The sequence below is a fragment of the Vigna unguiculata genome, chromosome 5 (genome assembly GCF_037176805.1).
Source record: "Vigna unguiculata cultivar grain cowpea cultivar isolate G323 ecotype 2 chromosome 5, ASM3717680v1, whole genome shotgun sequence".
Taxonomy (NCBI): domain Eukaryota; kingdom Viridiplantae; phylum Streptophyta; class Magnoliopsida; order Fabales; family Fabaceae; genus Vigna; species Vigna unguiculata.
In genome coordinates this window covers 37991545-38003882 of record NC_140796.1, presented here as the reverse complement: position 1 = coordinate 38003882, position 12338 = coordinate 37991545, and the positions used below count along the sequence as shown (strand labels likewise).

Genomic DNA, 12338 nt, shown 5'->3' with positions numbered 1-12338 from the left:
GTTGGTGTGCATGTGTTTGATGGGTAGGAAGGATATGGGTTCGAATCTCGGCTAGAGTGAATATTATCCTTATGTTTTTACTATTTTGCCAAGTGGTTAAATGATCTAGAAACTGTAGAAATTCTCTGGAAATCAAAAAGGTAGCAGTTTAGGTGTAGTAATGGCTATTAAACTTTAAATTTAAATTAATTTTCGTTTTTATAATTTTTTATTTATTTTGGGCTGAATTGGTGAGAGGGGGAGGAGTGAGTGAGAAAACAAAGAGTCATATTGTGTGGCTAGGGAGTTCTGAGAAATTGCAATTCAGAGAGGGAATTAGAGTGGAGGCAAGGAGGGGAGCTTTGGGAAACAAGAAAGAATTCATTTGGAATTGTTGAAGCTAAAACACCAGGTAAGGGGAGCTATCTATATTTTTCTTGTATATGTGGTATGGTTATTGGTGTTATTGTGTTATAGAAATCTGAAAGATGTTCAAGTGTGAGATTTCTTAGTGATTGTTGATGCGAAAGTGGATAAAAAAAATTGTAGGGTCTGTTTTTTTTATTGTTTTCCTTTTGGGGTTGGAGGTGTTTTCATGGGTGAGTACGTCGGAAGATTTGGATTAGGGGGAAGTTGCATGAACACAAGTTGAAAAATAAATAATTAGGTAATTGAAGTGTAAAAGATCATTAGGATTTGGAAAGTTATTTATGTGAATTGGGTACAGTGGAATCCTTTCTGAAAAGACAAAAAAAATGAATCTAGAGGTGAATTAAAATTCTGGATTTCAAGATGTAGATATATTACATGTATTCATATAAAAGTATCAAAATGCAAGTGTGATTTTCTATATTAATTATGCAGGAATATAGACAACGTGTGTGTATATATATAATATTATATTAGGCATTGTATCAAATAAAAGCTAATCTAATATGAATAATGGTGGGTTGATATTACGTTTTGGTCTCAAAAGAAAGTAGCAGCGTGTTTTGTGTATATATAATGTATTGCATAGTAATGTATATGATATAGTCAAGATATATTAAAGGCTTTTGTAGTTAAATTATTATTATGTTTGTGCAGTGATTAAGCCAGGGGTTGAAATTGTAAGTATGAAGTTTTATTAGGTGTTGATCGTTGGAATAATAAAAGGTTAATATGTATTGGTAGCAGTGTAAAATAGTGATCTATTAAGTGTGAAATAAGTTTATAAAATGGGTGCAGTCACGAAAAATTGGAGATCATGAGAAGAATGGTTGCGAGGTGCAGAAGTTTTCTTTATGAGTTATATTATAAAAATAAATAAATAAATAAGAATAAAAAAAATGACGATGTGATTAATGAAGGTGCAATAGAATTATGTAGTTGGTGCAGCACTTTTAAAAAAATATATATGATCCTAATATATACATGTGTATATATTATAAAGAAACATGTTGCAGAATATAGTTTCTGGTTTTGGATTGTATAATGTGAGGTTATATGACTGTGTTGATGTTAATTTTGGGTTGACATGAGGGTGTGGGTTGAAGGGGCTTTTGTAGGTACTGTTTGAGATGAATTTTGGATTTGGTATTAAAATATGCATTATTGTGTTGTTGTTTTAGAGTTCCTAAGAGTATTATTAACTCTTGGATAAACTCAAGTTTCAACTCAATCTCAATTGTGAATGTATACATATATGTATGAATAATTGATGTATGGGATATGTGTTATTGTTTTTAGGAGTGCCTGGCACGAAGCGGCAAGAGGTTTTGCCAAGCGGTCTGCAACGCAACTTCGTCTGGCGGTGCCTAGGCAACGCCAGACAATAGCGTGCGAACAATGTATTATTTTGTAGCGTTTTACATCGATGGTCTTGAGAGTTTGGTCAGGGATATGCTGGACTAGTTACGAGCGGGGAGGTTCGTAACGGAGATTTGAGATGCGTGATTGATGCGGGCGGGGAGGTCCGTATCTGTTGTACTCTTGTGTGGGGATACGAGCGGGGAGGTTCGTATGTTCCGTGCTCACACTTGAGGCTACTATGAGCAGGGAGGTTCATAGTAGGTGTTCACGCATGTTGGACTACGAGCGGGCAGGTTCGTAGAGTTGGACTACGGGCGGGGAGGTCCGTAGAGTTGGACCACGAGCGGGTAGGTTCGTGGGAGCATGATAATCCCTAAGGACCAAGGTTGTGCATGGATCTTTCTCATATAGGTTATGAGATTGGGGTATAATGTTATAAAAAGGTCGATAAACTAAAATTGACTAAGTTAGATTGGGTGAGGGTCAATTCTTATTATCTTATTATTTGTATAATTTTTCTTTCTCAGCTCACCCTTGCTTGTTTGTGTGTTTGTGTTTGGCGATGATCACGTGACTTGTTACGTGGGAGCAGACGTGAATTCAGGTGATCATGCTGATGCTTAGCAACAGAGCGGGGCTATCGATGGGGGATTTTCTTTATGCTATGCTTTCCTACCTTTTTGTAATAGACATTATGATGTTTTATCCATTATGAACTTGTAATAAAGATGAGACAGTACGAATGGATTATAGCGAGACAAGTTTGAAATTTCCCGCGCTTGGGAATTTATTGAAATGTCTGATTTTCTTAAAGTATATTTTGTGAAAAATTAGTTTTATCTAGTAATATCCATCTGGGGTGTTACATACTCAACAAGCTTTCAACTTATTTCTTTTAAGAAAACCTCTATCAAAAATGCAAAATAGTTTTTCATATGAAAATAATCAACAGTGTGATTTTCAAGTGAATTATGATTACTATCCACAGCAACCACGTGATTCATATGATTATCAACAACAAATTGTCAAACCTACTTCTGCACCTGATATCAGTGGGTTAACTTTACGACAATTTAATGATCTATATCCTAGATCATCTTTTTTGGGACATGAGCAACAACCATATTCTGAGTGTCCACCTCAGCAATCATATGTTCCAAATAGTTTTCAGCAACAATATGTACCACCACAGCAATTTGAAGCAACGAATGGACCATCCTACAAAGAAGTTATGATACTAATGGGCGAAGTTATAGAGAAATTAGAGTCCATGGATGAAAGGTTGCGAGTTGATCAAAGATGCAGAAATATTGAGCAAGAGTGGTACGAAAATAAGCAAATACTGTCTGATATGTTGAGGGATGCAAGTAAGAACAACTTCATAGAATTACTTGTAATTGTTAATACTACCCCTCAACCCCATCAAAGATTTCCTGAAAATCCAGATTTTAACAAACTTCGTCATGAAATCAAAGATGTGCTTCTGAAGTTGGCCATCAGAGCTGAACAAATGTCTGAAGATTTGAGTCAGCTAATGAATGATGCATTGAGAAAGGTCACTTTGGAAGATATGATGAATATGATGACTAAAATGATGAAGATGAATCAGACAGATCAGAAAGAGATGATGAATGCCACCACACAAAGCTTGCAGAGTCAGTTTGAAAAATCAATAGCGGAATCACATCACATTGATATATCTACTGATGGATATAATGATTGTCACAGTAATATGTCTACTGATGGACATATTAAGGATGTTGCTGAAGTTGATGAAGAAATTAAAGATTCTCACACAAACATATCTACTGATGGATATGTTGACGATGCTCCATGTGAATATAAAGTTGTACCTGTTGATGATGTTATGAGTACAAATGATCATTTTCAAGAGCAAAGTTGTGAGAACAATACAATGGAGAAACCAAGTGCAGTTGAAGAGAAAACAGTATTCGAAGATGCATCTAAAGCATCTACTATTGCAACTAACTTGGTTAATGATGAAGCAGTAGAGTCAACAACACTAGGTGAAAATTTTTGCTCAGAAGATGAGATTATGAGGATTACTGATGATCCACTTAACCATCCGAATGCACCTGATGATGCTCAAGTTGAGTTGAAGCCACACACTCCACACATCAAGTTTATTGATGTGAATGATGCAAATATGTTTTCAGTGGTTATCTTTGTTGACATGGCTGCAGAAAAAGAAGAAAGGTTGCTACAACAGGTAAACAGGTTAAATTTAAATTCTTTTGAAAGCATTGTTGATAAAAAATTTAAATTGCATGCATATTTGTTTTTTGTTTTTGATTTTAATAAAAAATATAAAAAATTTCAAAAATATGTTTTTTTGTTTTTAGTTTTCATAAACTTCAAAAAGTAAAAATTAAAAAAATGGTACAAGCTAACTTGTACTTTATAAAATTAAAGAAAATAAATTTTGACATATGGCCAGATTGAGCCAGAAATCAAAAAAATTTTCGTTTCCTCCCCAAAATAAGTCCATCAAGGACAATTTTTTTTTGAAATAAGTGAGGGGCAGACAAACTATAGCTAGGATTTTTTTTCTTTTTTATGTTTTTCAATTTTTTGTTTTTGTTTTCATTTAAAAGGAAAAAAATTGTGATTTCTTTTTGAGAAAATTGTGAAAGTATTAACTTTTTACTAAGGGAAACTTTTAAACAATATGTCTCATAAGAAATCCACAAAAATATTTCCCTGCTTTCAATAAAACATATTGACATTGGATTTTGGGATTTGATTCAGTAATTGGGATGATCATAATTCTGGAAAAATAAAAGTCATGTTGATATGAGTGGTTTGTTTCTATGAATTTCTAATTGAGTTGATTTGAGAATTTCTTGATTAAATCTTTTGTGAAAGAATTTGACCTTGTGAGTCTTGAGCCTTAATGTAAAGGATGAACTGCCATATGTCATTCCTATTTTTTTCTTGAGTGACTTGCTCATGTTTGTTTATACTCAAATGTTTAGCTTGAGTCTTTTGTTTTGCATCTTAGGTGAATATGCATGATTTGATATGACTGAGGCATTTCTTATTTTTAGCTACTTGGCCAAATAAGCCCACCTTGATATTAATCCATTGGTAGCCCCTTTGAGCTTTAAACCTCTTTTTCTTGTTTTAAGCCTATTGCATAACCTTGAAAAGAAAAAGACTATATTCTACCTTAGGAAGAAAGAAGGAGCTAATGGATTGTGTTCAGGAATGGTTGAGGAATAAAGTGTGTGGGTGAGTACCTCACCCACAAATTAATAAAAATGGCAAAAGGAAAAATTGTTGATGAAGTGTTGAAATAATTGCTTTCTAAAAAAAAGAGAGAGCAACAAAGCAATAAACGAAAAGGAGTTGCTTTTGAAATTATGCTCCATTATCTTTCTATATTTTAATTTCAAAATCCCAAAAATCTTAAATTTTTTCCTACCTTTGCCTTAGCCCCATTATAACTTGTGAAAAGTCCTCATGATCTTTGAATGCATATTTTCTGAAAGTTTGTGAATATTAGAGTCTTGTTAAGTATTATGAGAGTTTACTTACAAGAGTATTTTGAGTGAAAACACAAGCCAAAACACTTGAGAGAATTTTGGTGAGAAAATACACATTTAACTTGAGTGCTTTCTTTCATAATTGATTGTCTTGTGAATTCAAAAGATTAACTCATGTGTGAAAAATAGAACCTTTCTGTTTGTATATACATGATAATTTGATCTCTAGAGTATTGAATTGTCTCCAGTGATGTTCATTCCTTTGATCCAGTGTTGATGTGAAATAAAATACCTCAGCTTAAGTTTTGAAATTGTTTGATTTTGCCCAGGAGTGCAAAAGGATAAGTGTGTGGGTATGATGAGTGCGTATTTTTGCCCTCATTTAATGTTTAATTCTGGGTATTTAATTGAATTTGTGTGCTTAAAGAGTGATTTAATTGATAATTCTGATAATTAGGTTGTTTGAGCTCGTGTGATAAAAATGTCTTAAAAAGTGATTTTTAGCTGCATAAATTATTTTTGGATATTTTAACGTTTGTTGATGCAGCTGAAGTTAAGTTTTAAGCTCATTTAGAGGTGTGGAAATAAATTGATTAAAGCTTCATGACACCTTAAAGATAAATCAAAGAATAAGAAATTATAAAAAGCACAAAAATTCAGGCCAAGCATTGCATGAAGACGACAAGAAAAACTTGGAAAAGTGAAGAAGTTTGGCTAAACCAAGAAGAAAGGAACAAAAAAATTGGACCTTGCGGTTTTCTTTATCTTTATGATAGAAGATAATTTGGGAAAATATATCTTTAGATATTTTATTTGATATTTTTAAATAATTATCTTATTTAATTATATCATAGAATATTAAAAGATAATAACTACCGAATCTGTTTAAATATGACAAGATCTTCTTGAATCTTTTTAGTTACACAACAAACAAATATATCTTGAAGATATTGGATTATTTAGAAGATAATTTAAGGAGATTGCAAAGGGTTGATTTGGAAAATTAATACAAATACTAATTGGTGATAATTTATCATATATCTTTAATTAATTAATTAATTTAATTATATTAGATATTGATATTATCAACCAATTATATTTGTCAAACAGTCTATATCTCTCCAAATATTTTTAAATATTTATCTTTATCTTTATTTTAAAAGATATTTGAGAGATTTTAGCAACAGAAAAGCCCTGTCCAATTCCTATATAAAGAGACCAAGGGAGAAGCAGAAAAAAAACAAGCTGGGGACTTCGGAGTTTTGGAACCCTTAGGGGTGCCTAATTTCGTTTCCTTTCTCTCTCTTTTCTTCTCTCTATTCTTCTTTTGTATTCCATGGATTGCTAAACTTCTTGGGTTGATTCCATTGTAATTTCATTATGGATTCTGAGGTTAGAATGAAATAATTTCTTTGTTCTTTTTATTATTGTTGAGGTTTTAATTTATCTATGTCTTTTATCTTTGAATCACATAAAAAGTAATGATTTTAAATCTATATGCATATTGATCATATGAGTCAAGGGTTTTTAAATTTAATTGAGACTTTACTTTGATTTTATTTAGAAACTTTCACATGATTAAATGAGTTTTTACCAATAATTGAGACTTTACTTTGGTTAAAGGTATTTACTCTAATGAAAATTAATCGAGACTTTACTTTGATTAATTAAGCTTTTTATTTGGTGAGGAGATAAAAGAATAGACATGATTAGGCATAGTAAAATTTGATTGAGACTGTACTTTGATTGAATTTACTATGGATAATCTAAAGGTTCTCACTTTTAATTGAGACTGTACTTTGGTTAAAAGTGAGAACGCCAACAAATTAATTGAGACTTTACATTGATTAATTTGCAAATCTACAACAATAATTAATTGAGCAATAATCTTTAGATAACCGATGATGAATCTATTTTGAAAAAGCAATGGAATCAATCTATTTTCTTTACTATTGTTTATATCTTATTTTATCTTCTTATCTTTATCCTTCATATTTTTATAATTTTATTTGACTAACTCTTGTATAGTTTTATAAGAACTAACTTGTTAAAAATAAATTCCGTGTTCGTTGGGAGACGACTTTGGGTTACTTTACCCTTACTATTTTGTTGACTACTTTCTTAACAATACTGAAGTTGTTATAGATAAGTAGTATTAATTTGATCGCGTCAACGACAGCGTTATCACATGGGTTGTTGAGGCATTTCATCCCTTCTTGTAATGGATCTAGCTGCCCTTTGGCACTGCTCACAATTTTCATATACCCTCTGTGCATCTTTAAAAATAGTAGGCCAATATAATCCACAATCCAACACCTTCCTACCTGTTCTTTGTGTGCCATAATGTCCACCAAAAGGAGACAAATGACAGAACTCAAGCACATGAGGTATCTTGATATCTGGAACACACCTCCTTATAACTTGGTCACTATCAATGCGTCATAAGATTAGGTCTTCCCAGATATAGTACTTTGCCTCACTTTTTAGCTTGATTCTTTCATATTTGGAGAAGGAAGGAGGAATAGCAGAAACAACCAAATAATTAACAATGTCAGCAAACCAAGGTTCAGGAAACATACCTTTCACAGCAGTCAATGCTAGGAGGACTTCATCAGGAAAGTCATCCTTAATAGGAATGTTATCTTCTCCATTTTCAATCCTGCTAAGATGATCGGCTACTAAGTTATGTGCTCCACTTCTGTCTAGAATCTCAATGTCAAACTCTTGGAGCAGTAACATCCATCTGATCAACCTTGGTTTCGAATCTGCTTTCTTCAGAAGGAATTTTAATGCTGCATGATCAGTATAAACAATTACCTTGGAACCAAGTATATACGGTCTGAATTTGTCCAAGGCAAACACAACAGCCAATAATTCCTTCTCAGTCGTGGTGTAGTTAGCCTGCGCTGTGTCCAACGTTCTGGAAGCATAATATATCACATGTGATAGCTTCCCATCTTTTTGTGCAAGCACCGCTCCTACTGCAAAGTTTGATGCATCACACATCAGCTCGAATGGTAATGTCCAGTCAGGTGGCTGGATGATAGGAGTGGTGGTAAGCGCCTTTTTCAATGTATCAAACGCATCTTTGCACCTCTCTCCAAAGTCAAATACTACATCCTTTTGCAACAAGTTGGAGAGAGGGTTGGCTATCTTGCTGAAGTCCTGGATAAACCTCCTATAAAATCCTGCATGTCCAAGAAAAGATCGAACCTCTTTCACAGAAGAGGGGTAAGGCAATTGTCAAATAATATCAATTTTAGCAGGATCTACAGATATACCATTCTTGGAAACAACGTGACCTAAAACTATACCTTGTTCCACCATAAAATGACATTTTTCAAAATTTAGAACAAGGTTAGTTTCTTCACATCTCTCCAAAACTCTAGCAAGATTAGACAAGCAGTGATCAAAAGATGAACCATATACACTAAAATCATCCATAAAAACCTCAATACAATGCTCCAACAAATCTGTAAAAATACTCATCATACATCGCTGAAATGTTCCAGGAGCATTGCAAAGGCCAAATGGCATTTTCCTATAAGCATATGTACCGAATGGACAAGTAAAAGTAGTCTTATGTTGATCCTCTGGGGCAATACAAATCTGAAAATACCCAGAGAATCCATTAAGAAAACAGTAATGAGACTTACCTGCCAATCGATCTAACATCTGGTCCATGAATGGTAAAGGAAAGTGGTCCTTCCTAGTGGCCTGGTTTAGTCTTCTATAATCAATACAGACCCTCCAGCTATTCTGAATACGAGTAGGAATCAACTCGTTCTTCTCATTCTTGACCACGGTGATCCCAGATTTCTTGGGGACCACATGTATAGGACTCACCCAAGTGCTGTCAGAAATGGGATATATAATACCTGCTTGTAGCAACTTGGTGACTTCTTTCTTCACAACCTCCATCAGCTGAGGATTCAGTCTCCTCTGAGGTTGCCTCACTGGCTTAGCATCCTCCTCCAAGAGTATTCTGTGCATGCAGAAAGAAGGACTAATACCAGGAATATCTGCCAAAGTCCAGCCTATTACTCGCTTGTGATATTTGATAACCTGCAATAGCTTTTGTTCCTGCTCGTTAGTAAGCAAGGCAGATATAATAAGAGGGAGTTTCCCATCCCTCTCAAGATAAACATATTTCAAATGAGATGGTAAAGGTTTCAACTCCAAAGTGGGTGGCTGTTCCACAGATGGCAACATTTTACTGCCTAAGATAATTTCAGCCACCTCAGCATCACACTTGGACGCCACAAAGGTATCAAATAGTGACACCGCGTCCTCCATATCACCTGTTTTACAACTTTCTCTTTCGTCTAAAATTGAGCCCGAAATATTCGAAAAAGAAAAATCCAAAGAAGAAGAAAAACTAGATAAAACGTCCAAAAGTCCAAAAGCATAATTGTTCACTACATTACTCAATAAATCAATGCAAAACAAAGAATGGTCTTCAATTGGGTGCTTCATGGCTTCTAGCACATTGAACTGCACCTTCTCATCTCCTATCTCCATAGTCAAGGATCCTGCATGCACGTCTATCTTGGTACGTGCTGTCATCATGAATGGTCTTCCCAAGATGATTGTGGTTGAACTCATTCCTTCATCATCCTTCATGTCCAAGATATAGAAATCTACAGGAAAACTTAACTTGTCCACACGGACAAGCACATCTTCTAGCACACCTGCAGGGTTAACTGTGCTACGGTTGGCCAATTGAATGACCACACCAGTAGACTTAAGAGGTCCAAGATGAAGTGAAGTAAAAACAGATAAAGGCATTACATTAATGGAAGCTCCTAAATCTAACATAGCATTATCAAACTTAGTACTACCTATAATGCAGGGAACAGAAAACATACCTGGATCCTTACACTTTTGCGGCATTCTAACTACAGGCTTCTTAATTAAGCTAGAGACGTTTCTTCCCATGTTCACTACCTCTTTGTCCATAATACGCCTTTTATGTGTACATAATTCTTTGAGAAACTTGGCGTATTTAGGAATTTGTCTCACAGCATCCAACAAAGGAATGTTTATCTCCACTTTCTTGAAAGTATTCAGAATTTCTTTGTCTAACTCCTCCATCTTTTTAGTTTTTGGTTTCAAACGGTTTGGATAGGGAGGAGGAGGAGAATAAGGAAAAGGATTTTCAGAGGAAGTATTAGGGGATACCAACCTGGAGTTATCACTGGGAGCAAGCATCTCAGATGTTGCTTGTGTTGCTTCATCTAATCTTCCTCTTTCATTATTAGGTACAACTTCATTGTCCTTATCTTCATCTTCTTGGGTATCCCCAAGACCTTGTATTTGCTTACCCGATCTTAAAGTAATAGCACTTACATTTCTCGGGTTGATTATAGTTTGTGCAGGCAAATTGCTTGAGCCTTGTTGAGACTTCATCTGATTTAACTCATTTGCCATTTGTCCAATCTGGTTCTGCAAGTTTTGATTGGTTGCTTCCATCGTCTGTTTCAACTCATTGATTTGTCCCTTCATCATGTCAGCCATCATTTTCATCATTGCCTCCATGTTTGAATCACCAGAGGTTGCTGCTGGTTGTGGTTGTTGCCTCTGTTGAGGTGGAACATAGACTTGTTGGTGTTGAGGCTGTTGATTTCCCCATTTCTGGCTGGGATATTCCTTCCAATCTGGGTTGTACTTGTTGGAGGACAAATCATGGTTGTATTGTTGCCGAGGTGGTCTATTATTGCCATAGATGTTTGCAGCATATGCCTGAGGTTGTTCATTGTCTAACGTCCCTGTCTCTTTTAACATAGAACAAGCCTCTGTAGGATGATTAGTAGAAGCACAAATTCCACATAAAGTAGAAGGGATAGGCTTTTTCTGTAAGTCTGTCAAGGTCCTTACCATGGTTGCTAAGTCATCCAACTTCCCTTCTAATTTCTTATGATCTGCAACATATGAAGCTTCTACTCCATGGGTTCCCTTCAATAGAGTTATAGAATTACTCCTTGTGGAAAATTGTTGATGGTTTGACGCCATAGTTTCAATCAATTGTCTTGCATTTGTTAGCGTTTTGTCCACCAATGACCCTCCACTTGCAGCATATATCATTTGTCTATCCATGATACTCAATCCCTCATAAAAGTACTGAATGAGGAGATGCTCGTTTATTTGGTGATGAGGACATGAAGCACATAACTTTTTGAATCTTTCCCAATACTCGTGAAGACTTTCTCTTTCTTGTTGCCTTATCCCATAAATATCTTTGCGAATAGCAGCAACTCTAGATGCTGGAAAAAACTTTTCCAGAAATAATCTTTTCAGAGTCTCCCAGGTATTGATGGATCCTGGCGGAAGGCAGTATAACCAATTCTTAGCGGCATCTTGCAATGAGAATGGAAAAGCCTTAAGCTTGATATGTTCCTCTGTCACTGTTGTAGGTCTCATGGATGAACAAACAACATGAAATTCCTTCAAATGATGGTATGGGTCTTCTCCTGCTAATCCATGGAATTTGGGTAAAAGATGGATTAACCCAGACTTAAGCTCACATTCTCCATCTGGATATTGGATGCACATGTTTTGTGTAATTGCTGCATCCGGTGAAGCCAACTCTCTTATTGTTCTTTCTTCCATTCTATCTTCTTGAATTTCTGGTTCAGGTGATGGATCAGAAGATATGTTAATCACCGGAGGTGATTCTAGTGGTACACTTTCAGTGGTAGGTTCAGATGATGATGGTGCTCCTTCAGTAGAACACCTGAGTTCAAGTCTCCTACGTGATTTACGCAAGTTCCTTTCAAGTTCTGAATCAAGTTGATAGAATTGACCCGGATTGGCCCGAGTCATGCACTATGCAGTCCACCTGAAAGTGAAAGTGTTTCCCTGTGTATTTTTTTTTCTCTTCCTATTCTTGTTTTGGAGAAAGATTTCAAGAAAGAAATGAGTTAAGATGTCGTTGGGTCTACTCCCAGGAAAGAGAGGTGCGTCATAGTGGACAACTTAAATACCAAGTCTTTCCTAGACAGAGTTTTCCAAACTAGTCTCAAAAAATTTCTTAAAAGAAATTCTTAATCAAAACAAAAATAG

General features: G+C 35.1%; 1 pseudogene; it reads right to left on the bottom strand.

Moving 5' to 3' along the window:
* Positions 1-7715: 7715 nt before the first annotated feature.
* Positions 7716-12002, bottom strand: LOC146886397 (uncharacterized; annotated as a pseudogene).
* Between the last annotated feature and the right edge of the window lie 336 nt (positions 12003-12338).